The sequence below is a fragment of the Phocoena sinus genome, chromosome 11 (assembly GCF_008692025.1).
Source record: "Phocoena sinus isolate mPhoSin1 chromosome 11, mPhoSin1.pri, whole genome shotgun sequence".
Taxonomy (NCBI): Eukaryota; Metazoa; Chordata; class Mammalia; order Artiodactyla; family Phocoenidae; genus Phocoena; species Phocoena sinus.
The window spans coordinates 42,078,149-42,094,645 of NC_045773.1; the positions used below are offsets into that span (position 1 = coordinate 42,078,149).

At 40.3% G+C, this 16,497-nt stretch overlaps 1 protein-coding gene across 1 annotated transcript in view; it reads right to left on the reverse strand.

Moving 5' to 3' along the window:
* Positions 1 to 16,497, reverse strand: part of LARS2 (leucyl-tRNA synthetase 2, mitochondrial) — a 159,076-nt gene that overhangs the window by 61,849 nt on the left and 80,730 nt on the right. The gene's annotated exons all lie outside the window — the stretch shown is intronic.

Below are 16,497 nucleotides of genomic sequence, written 5' to 3' on the forward strand. Positions count from 1 at the left end.
TAAGAGTCCAATTTTAAATTCCTAATTGTATTATGACAAATACAGGCAACATAACAATGCTTTATTCGTGTAGTGTTTTGTAATTCATAAAGTGCTTTTACACACATCTCTTCTCACACACTCTGGGTAAGGTAGCTCACTTTCAGAGTAATGAACCCACACTGAAAAAGCGTATAGCTTTCTCATGCAAGCCTGCAGGAAAGGACAAGCCAGGACTAAAACCCAGACCTTACTAACTGCATTCTTTTGCCTACAGGTCAGAGACTTACTCTATCGTGTGATAAAACAACACAGAGCATTTTCTACACTTGTCATCTATCTATCCATCCATTCTCATTTATTCGGGAGAGCCTGCAAGTTTCAAGATCCAGAAATTTCTTCTGAGGCAGAAATTGTGGATTATGGACACCATCAAGTTGACCAGCAATGTGTTCATTCATTTGTTTATTCCCAGGAATGTATTAACACTAAACACAAGGACATCATCTAGGCATTGGAGACTTGGGCATACACAAAGCAGGATGTGCCAGAGTCCCTAAAATGAAGTTTAAATAATACACACATGGAGCCTGCAGCTATTCGTTGGGTAACTGATCAAACCTGCAATGCCAAATGCTATTAGCATCAGAGAAGATGGGACACGGGTCGTGGAAATGAATCAAGGGAAAAGAAAAATAGTGGGAGGGTAGGGAAGAAAAGTAACAGAGTGAAAAGTAGGGAGAGATATAAAAAATTTGGGGGGTGAACCACAGAGGAGAAGGAAAGTCACAGGAAGTGGGTGGGTGAGGAAAGAAAAGCTCCAAAAAGAAAAGAAAGGAAGGGAAAAGAAGCAACTAAAGAGTGCCTGCCCAGCCCACAGTAGGGTGCAGTGACCAGTCAATAACAGGGTGAGCCTTCCTGCCATGGGGCTGTCAATCTTGAGAGAAAAGCAAAGGAAAGAGGGAAAAGAGTTACACTAATATTAAAATAGAAACCAGACATGTGTGCAAAATTGGAAAAGGAGAGCACTGGAAAGCCTCAGTGAAGAGCTCAAGCTGTCCTTTTAACGCAACGTCACACTAAGGCTCAGTAAAGGCAGGTCCCCTTCCTTTTTGCTACCAATAGGAACCTAGCTGTGTGACACTTGGCATAATCCTCATGCAGAGACCCAACTACCCAGCTCATGTTTATAGGTCATCTGCAACAAAATGATTCTAGGGTTCTCCCATTTCCGGACCATTAATCACGAAAGATAAAAACGTTTTTTATGAGGAAATGTCATTAATTAGAAACCGTGGGTATTTTATAGTCTACCTGGTCATTTGGAAAGGAGATCTACAAAAACCAAATAGCTGATGACAAAGATTCAGAAATATTTTAGGTAAGTTTTGAAACTTCATAATTCAGCATGACCTATGCTTAAGCCAATTCATGATGTTGATGAAACCGTACTGCCCAATCTCCCAGGGCAGGATCAAGGAAAACCAGAGTTGCTAGTTTTAAGTACAACAAGCAGATCAACATGTGTCAATGCCATACATATATTCCAACATCTGTGCCTGTGAGATGGCTTTCCATAGGATATACAAAATGCTTTATGGGTCAAGTAAAGTTGCCCAAAAGGACCATTATGTTTCAGTATTTGCCTGAGTGAAAACTGACTTTTGAGAAGGTGGTAAAAGTCCTGCTTCAGGTTCCTGACTGTTCATTACTTCAATTAAAGTGGCTTTCTTAAAAAAAAAAAAAAAAAAAAGTGGCTTTCTTTTGGTACAAACTATTATGTATAAAATAAATAAGCTACAAGGATATATTGTACTGCCCAAGGAATATAGCCAGTATCTTATAATAACTATGAATGGAGTATAATCTATAAACATTTTCAGTCACTACATTATATACCTGAAACTAACATAATATTGTAAATCAACTATACCTCAAAAAAAAAAAGTCAGAGCAACGAGATTGGTTCAAGATGGTGGAGTAGAAGGACGTGCTCTCACTCCCTCCTGCAAGAACACCAGAATTACAACGAACTGCTGAAAAATCATCGATGGGAAGACACTGGAACTCACCAAAAATGATACCCCACATCCAAACACAAAGGAGAAGCCACAGTGAGATGGTAGGAGGGGCACAATCACAATAAAATCAAATTCCATAACTGCTGGGTGGGTGACTCACAAACAGAGAACACTTATACCACAGAAGTCCACCCACTGGAGTGAAGGTTCTGAGCCCCATGTCAGGCTTCCCAATCTGTGGGTCTGGCAACGGAAGGAGAATTCCTAGAGAATCAGACTTTGAATGCTAGTGGGATTCGATTGCAGGACTTTGACAGGACTGAGGGAAAAAGAGACTCCACTCTTGGAGGGAACACACAAAGTACTGTGCTCATTGGGACCAAGCGGAAGGAGCAGTGACCCCATAAAAGACTGAACCAGACCTACCTGCTAGTGTTGGAGGGTCTCACAGGCAGGGGATGACTGTGGCTCACCGTGGAGACACTGGCAGCAGAAGTTCTGGGAAGTACTCGTTGGCATGAGCCCTCCCAGGGTCTGCCATTAGCCCCACCAAAGAGACCGGGTAGGCTTCAGTGTTGGGTCGCCTCAGGCTAAACAACCAACAGGGAGGGAACCCAGCCCCATCCATCAGCAGACAAGTGAATTTAAGTTTTACGGAGCTCAGCCCACCAAAGCAACAGCCAGCTCTACCCACCACCAGTCCCTCCCATCAGGAAACTTGCACAAGCCTCTTAGATAGCCTCATCCACCAGAGGGCAGAGAGCAGAAGCAAGAAGAACTAAAATCCTGCAGCCTGTGGAACAAAAACCACATTCACAGAAAGACAGACAAGATGAAAAGGCAGAGGGTTATGTACCAGATGAAGGAACAAGATAAAACCCCAGAAAAACAACTAAATGAAGTGGAGATAGGAAACCTTCCAGAAAAAGAATTCACAATAATGATAGTGAACATGATCCAGGACCTCGCAAAAAAAATGGAGGCAAAGATTGAGAAGATGCAAGAAAAGTTTAACAAAGATCTGGAAGAATTAAAGAACAAACAAATAGAGATGAACAACACAATAACTGAAATGAAAAATACACTAGAAGGAATTGATAGCAGAATAACTGAGGCAGAAGAACGGATAAGGGACATGGAACACAGAATGGTGGAATTCACTGCTGTGGAACAGAATAAAGAAAAAAGGATCAAAAGAAATGAAGACAGCCTAAGAGACCTCTGGGACAACATTTAACATAACAACATTCACATTATGGAGGTCCCAAAAGGAGAATAGAGAGAGAAAGGACCAGAGAAAATATGTGAAGAGATTATAGTCGAAACCTTCCCTAACATGGGAAAGGAAATAGCCATCTAAGTCCAGGAAGTGCAGAGAGTCCCATACAGGATAAACCCAAGGAGAAACACGCCGAGACACATAGTAATCAAACTGGCAAAAATTAAAGACAAAGAAAAATTATTGAAAGCAGCAAGGGAAAAACAAAACATAACATACAAAGGAATCCCCATAAGGTTATCAGCTGATTTTTCAGTGGAAACGCTGCAGCCCAGAAAGGAGTGGCAGGATATACTTAAAGTGATGAAAGGGAAGAAACTATAACCAAGATTACTCTACCCAGCAAGGGTCTCATTCAGATTAGACAGAGAAATCAAAAGCTTTACAGACAAGCAAAAGCTAAGAGAATTCCACACCACCAAACCAGCTCTACAACAAATGCTAAAGGAACTTCTTTAAGTGGAAAACACAAGAGAAGAAAAGAACCTATAAAAACAAACCCAAAACAATTAAGAAAATGGAAATATGAAAATACATATCGATAATTACCTTAAACGTGAATGGATTAAATGCTCGAACCAAAAGACACAGGCTTGCTGAATGGATACAAAAACAAGACCCATATATATGCTGTCTACAAGAGACCCACTTCAGACCAAGGGAAACATTCAGACTGAAAGTGAGGGGATGGAAATAGATACTCCATGCAAATGGAAATCAAAAGAAAGCTGGAGTAGCAATACTCATATCAGATAAAATAAAGAATGTTACAAGAGACAAGGAAGGACATTACATAATGATCAAGGGATCAATCCAAGAAGGAGATATAACAATTATAAGTACATATGCACCCAACATAGGAGTACCTTAATACATAAGCCAACTGCTAACAGCTATAAAAGAGGAAATTGACAGTAACACAATAATAGTGGGGGACTTTAACACCTCACTTACACCAATGGACAGATCATCCAAACAGAAAATTAATAAGGAAACACAAGCTTTAATGACACAATAGACCAGATAGATTTAATTGATATTTATAGGACATTCCATCCAAAAACAGCAGTTTACACTTTCTTCTCAAGTGTACACGGAACATTCTCCAGGATAGATCACATCTTGGGTCACAAATCAAGCCTCAGTAAATTTAAGAAAATTGAAATCATATCAAGCATCTTTTCTGAACACAACGCTATGAGATTAGAAATCAATTACAGGGGGAAAAAATGTAAAAACATAAACACATGGAGGCTAAACAGTACATTACTAAATAACCAAGAGATCACTGAACAAATCAAAGAGGAAATCAAAAAACACCTAGAGACAAATGACAATGAAAACACAACAATCCAAAACCTATGGGATACAGCAAAAGCAGTTCTAAGAGGGAAGTTTATAGCTATATACAAGCCTACCTCAAGAAACAAGAAAAATCTCAAATAAACAATCTAACCTTACACCTAAAGGAACTAGAGAAAGAAGAACAAACAAAACCCAAAGGTAGCAGAAGGAAAGAAATCATAATGATCAGAGCAGAAATAAATGAAATAGAAACAAAGAACACAATAGCAAAGATCAATAAAACTAAAAGCTGGTTCTTTGAGAAGATAATCAAAATTGATAAACCATTAGCCAGACTCAACAAGAGAGAGAGGACTGAAATCAATAAAATTAGAAATGAAAAAGGAGAAGTTACAACAGACACCGCAGAAATACAAAACATCTGAAGAGACTACTACAAGCAACCCTATGCCAATAAAATGGACAACCTGGAAGAAATGGACAAATTTTTAGAAAGGTATAACCTTCTAAGACTGAACCAGGAAGAAACAGAAAATACGAACAGACCAATCACAAGTAACGAAATTGAAACTGTGATTAAAAATCTTCCAACAAACAAAAGTCCAGGACCAGATGGCTTCACAGGTGAATCGTATCAAACATTTAGAGAAGAGCTAACACCCATCCTCTCAAACTCTTCCAAAAAATTGCAGAGGAAGGACCACTCCCAAACTGATTCTATGAGGCCACCATCACCCTGATACCAAAACCAGACAAAGATACTACAAAGAAAGAAAATTACAGACCAATGTCACTGATGAATATAGATGCAAAAATCCTCAGCAAAATACTAGCAAACAGAATCCAACAACACATTAAAAGGATCATACACCATGATCAAGTGGGATTTATCCCAGGGATGCAAGGATTCTTCAATATACGCAAATCAATCAATGTGATACACCAAATTAAGAAATTGAAGAATAAAAACCATATGATTGTGCATCCCTGGTGGCGCAGTGGTTGAGAGTCTGCCTGCTGATGCAGGGGACACGGGTTCGTGCCCCGGTCCGGGAAGATCCCACATGCCGCGGAGCGGCTAGGCCTGTGAGCCATGGCCACTAAGCCTGCGCATCCGGAACCTGTGCTCCTCAACGGGAGAGGCCACAGTGGTGAGAGGCCCATGTACCGCAAAAAACAACAACAACAACAAAAAACCCCCAAAACCATACGATCATCTCAATAGATGCAGAAAAAGCTTTTGACAAAATTCAACACCCATTTAGGATAAAACCTCTCCAGAAAGTAGGCATAGAGGGAACCTACCTCAACATAATAAAGGCCATATACGACAAGCCCACAGTAAACATCATTCTCAATGGTGAAAAACTGAAAGCATTTCCTCTAAGATCAGGAACAAGACAAGGACGTCCACTCTTGCCACTATAATTGAGCATAGTTTTGGAAGTCCTAGCCACGGCAATCAGAGAAGAAAAGGAATACAAATTGGAAAAGAAGAAGTAAAACTGTCACTGTTTGCAGATGACATGATACTATACGTAGAGAATTCTAAAGATGCCACCAGAAAACTACTAGAGCTAATCAATGAATTTGGTAAAGTTGCAGGATACAAAATTAATGCACAGAAATCTCTTGCATTCCTATACACTAAAGATGAAAAATCTGAAAGAGAAATTAAGGAAACACTCCCATTTACCACTACAACAAAAAGAATAAAATACCTAGGAAAAAACCTACCTAGGGAGACAAAAGACCTGTATGCAGAAAACTATAAGATACTGTTGAAAGAAATTAAAGATGATACCAACAGATGGAGAGATATACCATGTCCTTGGATTGGAAGAATCAATATTGTGAAAATGACTATACTACCCAAAGCAATCTACAGATTCAATGCAATCCTTATCAAATTACCAATGGCATTTTTTACAGAACTAGAACAAAAAATCTTAAAATTTGTACGGAGACACAAAAGACCCCGAATAGCCAAAGCAGTCTTAAGGGAAAAAAACGTAGCTGGAGGAATCAGACTCCCTGACTTCAGGCTATACTACAAAGCTGCAGTAATCAAGACAATATGGTACTGGCACAAAAACAGAAATATAGATCAATGGAACAGGATAGAAAGCCCAGAGATAAACCCACACACCTATGGTCAACTAATCTATGACAAAGGAGGCAAGGATATACAATGGAGAAAAGACAGTCTCTTCAATAAGTGGTGTGGGAAAACTGGACAGCTAGATGTAAAAGAATGAAATTAGAATACTCCCTAACACCACACACAAAAATAAACTCAAAATGGATTAGAGACCTAAATGTAAGACCAGGCACTATACAACTCTTAGAGGAAAACATAGGAAGAACAGTGTTTGACATAAATCACAGCAAGGTCTTTTTTGATCCACCTCCTACAGTAATGGAAATAAAAACAAAATTAAACAAATGGGACCTAATGAAACTTAGAAGCTTTTGCACAGCAAAGCAAACCATAAACAAGACGAAAAGACAACCCTCAAAATGGGAGAAAATATTTGCAAACAGATTAACGGACAAAGGATTAATCTCCAAAATATATAAACAGCTCATGCAGCTCAATATTAAAAAAATCAAACAACCCAATCCAAAAATGGGCAGAAGACCTAAATAGACATTTCTGCAAAGAAGACATACAGATGGCCAGGAAGCGCATGAAAAGCTGCTCAACATCGCTAATTATTAAAGAAGTGCAAATCCAAACTACAATGAGGTATCACCTCACACCGGTTAGAATGGGCCTCATCAGAAAATCTACAAAGAACAAATGCTGGAGAGGGTGTGGAGAAAAGGGAACCCTCTTGCACTGTTGGTGGGAATGTAAATTGGTACAGCCACTACGGAGAACAGTATGGAGGTTCCTTAAAAAACTAAAAATAGAATTGCCTTATGACCCAGTAATCCCACTACTGGGCATATACCCAGAGAAAACCATAATTCAAATTTGAAGACACATGCACCCCAATGTTCACTGCAGCACTATTTACGGATGAATCAGTTTGCAGGGCAGAAACTGAGACACAGATGTAGAGAACAAACGTATGGACAAGGGGGGGAAAGCAGTGGTGGTGGGTGGTGGTGGTGGTGTGATGAATTGAGAGATTGGGATTGACGTGTATACACTAATGTGTATAAAATGGATAACTAATAGGAACCTGCTGTATAAGAAAATAAATAAAATAAAATTCAATAAAAAATTAAAGCAACAATCACACAGTGTATAAGTAGTTCCTTTTGTATAAAGAATAAAAATGTCAATAAAATTTATTGTAAAGTTAAAAAAAAAAAGTGGCCTTCTTTCAGTTTCTCAAAAATACCAAGCCTGCCTCATGGTCTTGGCACATGCTATGTTCTTGCCTTGAAACACCATTTCCTCACCCTCTATACAGTGGCTGCTGAGTCTCCCCATCTAAAGAGGTGCCCCTATCATTCTCCTTGCTCTTCCCACATCCCTAATGGTCCATCTCTTCTCTAGTCTGTTTGACTGCTTGTTGACGGTCTGGCTCCTTCTCTGCATTATAAGCTCCCTGAGAGTTCTGTTCACCAGTGTAAACTCAGCACCTATAGTTTCTGATATATAATAGGTATTTTGAATAAGTGAAAAAAAAAAAAGAGAAATGGGCCTCCTGCCAAGGTTAATGTAGAAACCAACCCTTTCCCCTTCTCTTTTCCCTGATAATGACGAGGAGGCCTACCTCTAATAACCTGGGTCAGCCAAGGCTCTGGTTTCAATAGACCTGTCCCAGGGGACACACTGCTGACCATGGACAGGTGGCCTTGTCCTCCTGCGGCACAGCCAACAGGAACCTGGCTCTTCAGTGGGCCCCTTGGTGGCCTTTCAGTTTCATTGGTGTCCCTCTCTTTCCCTCCCTCAGGGACCTCAATTCCATGATTTTAAGCCTGCAAACTCTGTGCTTTAAGAGAAAGTTACAAAAGTCCAAAAAAAAAAATTGATACAGATTTATTTATTTATTTGATACAGGTTTATTTCTAAATGTGACTTTTGGGGTGTTTAAAAATCACTCATAAGGACTTCCTTGGTGCTTCAGCAGTTAAGACTCTGTGCCCCCAATGCAGGGGGCCTGGGTTCGATCCCTGGTCAGGGAACCAGATCCAGCATGCTGCAACTAAAAGATCCCACATGCTGCAATGAAGATCCCAGGTGCTGCAACCAAGACCCGGTGCAGCCAAATAAATAAATATTTTAAAAAATATCACTCATAGGGGTGGCCGTAAGGCAGCATAAGATCATGATTCACTGAAGAAAAGCTGAATTATATTCCATATGTAGTTTATATATATTTAGTTGGATACGAATTCCTTGGAAACTAACTATATACGTAAAGGTACCTATAAACACACTCAGCTAAGGAGAATATTTACTTGATTGAAAGAGCTTATTCCCAAAATCTTTCAGATAAACCATAGTTTCTCCATATTTTCCCTTCCTGGCCGACATAAATGGAACATGAAATTGCAGAGCTACACATACATGTAACATTTTAAGAATGTTACAAAACAAATATTAGAAACATAGAGTTTCTGTTACTGACAGCACAGACTTGAAAAGTCGAACAACTAATTTTAGCATAACCCAGAGGTTAATGGGATTTCCGGGATTCGATCTTTGATATACTATCCTAAAGATGCATGAGAGATAAAAATGAGTCAGTTGGTAAGAACTGCAATGTAAACTTCATCTAAAATAAGGCTTTCCTAGAAATTCTTTCAAAAGAAACCAGCTGCTATGGACATTAGAAGATGGCATGTGGTATCTCAATTATGAATGAATCATGTACCAAAGTTTCCATGCTCCTATCCACTTCAATTATAATATGGCCACTGAGCTCCCTTGTAGAAGACATTGTGTTTCGTGTAATAAAAGGTGCCAGGAAATCCAGAGAACACAGGGACATGTTGAACTGCCCCATGAGTGTTCAATCAGCAAAACCCAGGAAACTATGGGCCAAACAGCCCAGGTCCTTCAACTGATAAATTGTAAGAAAAAGAAAGGGATAAGGATGGAAACCTGTAGATTAAAGTACTTGAAAGACATCAAATTTAAAAAGTGAAGGTAGGAATAAACTATACTCTCTAGGGAGGCACATTTAGGTGCTAAAACTATAGAGAGATGTGAGGACGTGACTACTATCTAAAAGTGAGGATAGTAGCTACTTTGGGGCCAGGGAGGCACTTATGTTGAGATGAGGCATGTAGAGGGCTTCTGGAGTGCTCTGGCAAGATCCACTATCTTGACCTACAAGGGCGGCTGCTTTAAAATAATTCAAAAGCTATATATTTGTTATATGGTTATCTGCATTTCATTTTATAATAAAAATGTCAAAACAAAACCTTACTAAGTTTGGTATTACATAGGTCACAACTCTTATCCCACATTGTTCCCAGAGTATGGCATAGAGAAATGTTGGCCTGTGATCTCTATGATTCAAGTGCAAACTATCTTGTTTTTCTTTAAACCCCACAAGGGGCCTGACCTAGAGCCTAGGACTATGTCTTGAACTGGGCAAATGCTCATCAAATTCCCATTTAATTCCCTCCACTCAAGGGAGAGTCTCAGAGAGCAAGCAGTACTACAAAACCAGATCCCCAGGCATCTAGGGAGGGGAGTAGTAACCTTTGTAGAATACTTCCTGTGTAGCAGGCACTTTTATGTATGTTGCCTCATTTAATCTTCACAACAGGACAAGTCAAGAAGTATTATCTCCACCTCACAGATGAGAAAACAAGTCTCAGAAATTTCCTCTAAGTCACTCCAAAAGTATGGGGTGGAACAGTGAAAAAGCACTGGCAGCAAGGTGTAGCTGACTCCTAAGTTCATATGCATTCCTATACTCTACTATGCAATGACTACTCTCCAGCAGAGGTCCTTAAATCCTGCTTTCCCACATCCATATTTCAGATAGTTTTGGCTTATCATTCTCTAAGTTAAAAGAGACACTTATTAGAGATCTGCCTGCTTCTATTATCCTACTTATATATATATTTTTTTTCCTGGAAAGAAGACTCTGGTTATAGAGTCATAGGGCTTGGGTTGTGATCAAAATTCCCTTTCTTCAGATAAGGACACAAAGGCTCCCAGAGGCTTAGCAAGATGCCCAACATCACTTAGCTAATTGGAGTGAAGCTAAAAACTCATTCCTCAGGCCTCATTTAACTACAATGCATCTTCTTCAGAACCTTTCTCCCCAGTTGCATAGTGAACTTCTATTGTTTAAGCTGCCCAGCACCTGAAGTCTCTTCTTTCTTGGGGGCAGGGGTAGGGAGGGGAATTGCAAGATGGAGTGAGTGGCAGGGCCCCACCACCAACTATGGAAGCTAGAAAGAGGGTGCTTTTCCCATCCCAATCTCCTCCTCTGTGGAAGCTAAACAAATAGTGTAACCAATCATAGGCTCAGTACAATTGGAACATTGAGGGGGGACCTAGATGCACAGGGTCAACTGGTTTAAATGCCACACCAGAACTGAGAGGCTGGAGATGCTGGTACCAATGGCAGCAATGACTTAACCAGACCATTCCTAGGACAAGATTTCAGCTGTGCCCTTGTTCTCCCCGATTCCTGCCTAGGCCTGGGTCTCCTGCCTTCCCATCCAACTGTGAGGAACCTGATCCTCTCCTGACCAATTCCTTTTTGGCTTAAGTTAACGAGAGTAACTTTAGGTTGTTTCAACCAAGTTTCCTAACTAATAATGGATTTAAAAAGTTTCAACATCCTGGGCTTCCCTGGTGGCGCAGTGGTTGGGAGTCTGCCTGCCGATGCAGGGGACGTGGGTCCGTGCCCCAGTCTGGGAGGATCCCACATGCCGCGGAGCGGCTAGGCCCGTGAGCCATGGCCGCTGAGCCTGCGCGTCCGGAGCCTGTGCTCTGCAATGGGAGAGGCCACAACAGCGAGAGGCCCGCGTACCACAAAAAAAAAAAAAAAAGATTCAACATCCTGATGTGTATCTATATTAGCTGAAACTATACTGTCTGATATCATTGTAGCAAAAGTGTAAAATCTTGAATATATTAATTAATATTAGAAAAATAAAACATAATGCTAATAAACTATTACTCAATCTTCTGATACAATTATATATTGTAGAAAGCTTTTCAATTTATGCAGCGATTTAAGGGGTCTTAAATGCCAACAAGCACGTAACTAGGGCATTATGAACTCAGAATGACCCTCGGCTTTTCCTCTCCAAGGATTAGTGAGATTCCATTTAACTTCCAAGCAAACCTATGAGTGGTATCACGGGATCTGATGTCTTTCCATCAGATAAAACCCACGTTATATGATCTGAAGGTTAGCCCCAACTCCCACTCCATCCTTTCCTGCCACAGAAAATTCGGAGCTGATGGGGTCCATTTCTGACACACTTTACGCCCCTCCCCTTCCCCTGCATTACTAAGCCACAGTTTACAAACCCTCTCATTGTGTTTTGCTTCTAGATTGAACTGTCAAAGCTGGAATACTTCCTATGGAGGTGCTTTGCTTAAAATATTCAGATCTCGATGAGGACAAAAGATTCAAATAGAATGAAATGTGAATGTTTTGATATGCTAATTGTGGCAGGGAAATAAGTCCACCTGCTTAAAACCTTACCAAATCTATGAATATTTTTTAAAAATCAAAAGAAATGAAAAAGAAAAAATGAAACCAAACTCTTGAGAATAACCCAGCAAGCCCTTTTTAGTCCCCACTATAAAATAAACTCATTATTCACGACTGAATTTTGAAGAACAGGGCTCCAGAAAGCACCTGCCCAACAGCTTCCAACAAGCCCCGCTAAGCCCAGGGCCAGCCCCACCAAGTCTCCACCAGAACAAGAAGAGCCTGGTGAGCATTTACAGTGCTACAGTTGTTCAATGCAAAGAACTGTTTTCATTTGTTTGTTTGTTTGTTTGGGGTTTTTGTTGAGATTATATACTTTTTGTGGTGTTTTGCAATTACAGTGACAGTAGATGGTATTCATCTCAAGTCCTTACGTTTGCCAGTTGGCAGTGCCTCCCTTACCCACTCTGGCCAACCTCAATTTATAGAAATCTTACTGGCTCATAGAATCCAAAAACTTGGGGAAGTACCAGGTTTTGAGACTCTTTATTAAAGTGCTATGAAATCCCTTTTCAAATAAAATCTGAGGGAACCCAATATCTAAGAGTTGAAAGCTGAACTATTCTAGGAGATGCCCTGCTCTCTCCTCTAACCCCTCTACATCAACTCCCAAGGCTTGGGCACAACTTGGAAACCATTAATTATTCAACTCCTTCCACTTAATTAATGAAAAAATGGCTCACTCGACCAAGTCAACAGCAGACCCCAAATAATGAATTCACCAGATCTGATTTTTCTGGGGCCATCATGCTCAGTTTTCAGGCATCTTTCTGTAAATTAAAAAAAGACACAACTTCTTCCATATGCAAAACCTAGAAATGAACAACGTGAATGGGCTCCTCATTCAACTTTTACAAATAATTATTGTATTTAATACTCAACTGAAGTCAAATTGTAAAGTTTCCCTGTAGTTATTATTTAGCATATATAGAAGTACTATGGTTAGGATTGGGGGGACCTATTATAATCATTTCACTAGGATAAGTCTGAAAAGACGGCCACTGTTGGTCCATAGGTACAGCACGTGAATGAAGATGCCTTCAGAAGTTGAAACAACACTGTACAGGAATGAGTCTCAGTGTGAGCCTGTGTTTAAGAGCATGTACCACCAGGAGATGGGCTGAAGCAAACATCCAACTGAAAAGGCTTTAGTAATACAAAATAGAATCAGGAGGGCTTCCCTGGTGGCGCAGTGGTTGAGAGTCTGCCTGCCGATGCAGGGGACACGGGTTCGTGCCCCGGTCCGGGAAGATCCCACATGCCGCGGAGTGGCTGGGCCCGTGAGCCATGGCCACTGAGCCCTCGCATCTGGAGCCTGTGCTCCGCAACGGGAGAGGCCACAACAGTGAGAGGCCCGCGTACTGCAAAAAAGAAAAAAAAAAAAAAAAAAAAAAAAAAAAAATAGAATCAGGAATAAGAAAGAGGAAGATGAAAACTACAAAGCTGGGGATAAAAAGAGGATTAGATATAACATGGCTAATCTGACTGTTTCTTCAAAGAAGCAGAAATAATGCCAGGAATAAATCCATACTTCCCAAGAGAAGACAGGATGTGAGCTAAAGCATGAAGAACAAGGTGCAACAGGACCGTAAATAAGAATTCTAGAAGACGTGGTTTTAAAAACATGACACATTTTAAAGACCTTGGTTAAAAAAAAAAAAAAAAAAGTTTAGGCAAACTGAGAAATATAGACCTTTTAAAACAAGTGGATTTATTAGCTACTAAGGGGAAAGTCGAGAAACTGCAACCTTGAGAGCTGGTTACAGATTTGAGACAGGATTTAATGAGATTTAATTAAAATGGACAATTTTTAAAAAGCTTAACACTTAGCCTTCTTCTGAATCAGTATGATTTGATTAGCAATTTTTTTTTTTTTTTGCGGTACGCGGTCCTCTCACTGTTGTGGCCTCTCCTGTTGTGGAGCACAGGCTCCGGACGTGCAGGCTCAGCGGCCATGGCTCGCAGGCGCAGCCGCTCCGCAGCATGTGGGATCTTCCCGGACCGGGGCACGGACCCGTGTCCCCTGCGTCGGCAGGTGGACTCTCAACCACTGCGCCACCAGGGAAGCCCAGCAATTATTTTTGAACGATAATTTGTCTGTATTTTTTCTAAAACTTATTATTGTTGCCAAGATTTCTTTATTCTTTTTGTTTCTGGAATCATTTCAGTGCAATTACTCCAAAGACACAGTATATATTTGAGTTGTAATAAAGGAAAGTCAATTCTGGAGGCAGTAAGATGTTTAAAAAATCTAGATGTCCCCTCTGGAATATTCTAGAGGAATAAACTCTCTCACGTTCTAGTCTCCCTCTTCTGCTTTGGCTCTGGCATGAAGTTGTGCATGAAGATTATAAACACATTAAAAAGCTCTGGCATGATGTTTACCTTGCTTACCTCTCTCTCTCTGATGGTTCTACTTTAATCTCTCTTCTGCAAAATAATATGCATTTCTAGCAAAATCCATTTGTTGTGACATCTCAATGTAAAACATTTATTTACAAATTCAGTTGTGCTATCCAAGGGTCTCAATTCCAGTGAAGGTGCTATTAACCCAGAAGGGAAATAATCAGTTCTAAGCAAGGCACCCTGCAAATGATGTATGACTTGCCAACAATGTATGGGTCATGGGACTGCAGAGGAAAAAGGAAAAGAGGCACCAAGCAGCCCATGCTTACATCAAGGGTGTATCTCAGAGCCATGTGAAAAGGAGGAACAAACCAAATGCTATTAAATAGCTTCCAAATACCTGGAAAGAAGGAAGTGCTTTCTGGGTATGACCAGCATGGATGTCCTGGTGTGCATGCTCTGTGGGAAAGGATGTGGTGAAGGAAACCAGGAAGCTACAGTGGCAGCCATGTATCAACTCATATATCAACTTACTCATGTATCAACTCAGGCCACACACCAGCCTTTTTGTTTTTTCCCTCTGTCTTAGGTAACCCACTTTTTCAGCAGCAAAATGATTTAAATTCCACTAACTTCTAAGAGATGGTGACTATAGGTTCTGAAATGTCACCACCAAAACCTAAGAGTGCAGATGACAGAGGACAAACTCTCTCAGTGACAGAGCCACCTGTCTGATGAGACAGCTTCTGATTCCCAGAGGCCACCCACATCACCTCACTGCCCCTGTCTCCACAGTACAAGAGAGAGGCTGTAACTGTACCCCTTAGGGGGAGGGAGAAATTAAATCACTATCCTGCAGACAGAACATGGTACTCAGCCCAATCTGTGGCACTAGGCTACGCTTGCCTGAAAAGGTGCTTTTGTTCCGAGAAGGGGGAGTTTTGGGAGCAACACCAAGAGCTTTTATTGGTCTAATTAAGAAAAACAAAATGGGGACAGCAGTCCCAGGGGACATTCTGCTCAAATGCCTTCGATTTGGAAGCTTGCTTATAAATTTAAAACTTGCAAGAACATAAGACCATCCCTTTCCAAGACACTCAGGTCTAAAGAAGATGTGTAAATAAATGCTGACATAACCCTGCTATCAGGCTGTTTTGTTTTATGATTATCAAAATAACAATAATCATTATGGAAAATCTGGAAAAGACAGAAAAGGATGGGGAAAAAAATTACAGTTACCCAAAATCAACTTAAGCATCCAGGGAGATCACTACTAATATTTGTTCTATATCCTTCCATCCTATTTATATCCCATCTTCCAGTGATACTGAGATGCATATTTTCCCCACAAATTCTGAAATTGAGACACGTCTTACAATCAATGGTGTCTTTGATTGAGCATTTTTCATTCTCAGTGGAGCATAAAATTTAAAACCAATCGTGTGTTAGAACTGATAAAACATAGTATGAGTGTGTGTACTTGTGCATATGCTTTTACACAGTTAAAATTATGCTGCTAATATACTGTTTTTAAATGACTAGAGTTTGCATTTTACCAGAGTTCACAACTTACTACAGCTCTAGAAAGGATTAAATCTCTTTTTTAAGCAATTCTGACACTCAGAATCAGCCACCCTGGAATAGTAAGCAAAATAAATAGAGAAATGGAAAGATACTGTGGAAAATTGTCGCTTTCTATAAGAAAATACATTTTGAAAAACAAAGCGGAACAATATAATATGGATATGTATGTATCTGCTAATGTCTGTTCGCTTCCTTAATAGCAGTGGAAGCCACTGGATCAGTCTCACTGTTCTCCAGGCAGCTGGGTTTAGAATGCCCTGGGGTAAGGAAAGGGCACTGGATTAGAGAATAATGACATAAAACATGACACTGCTCCAGCTCTGAGGTCAAC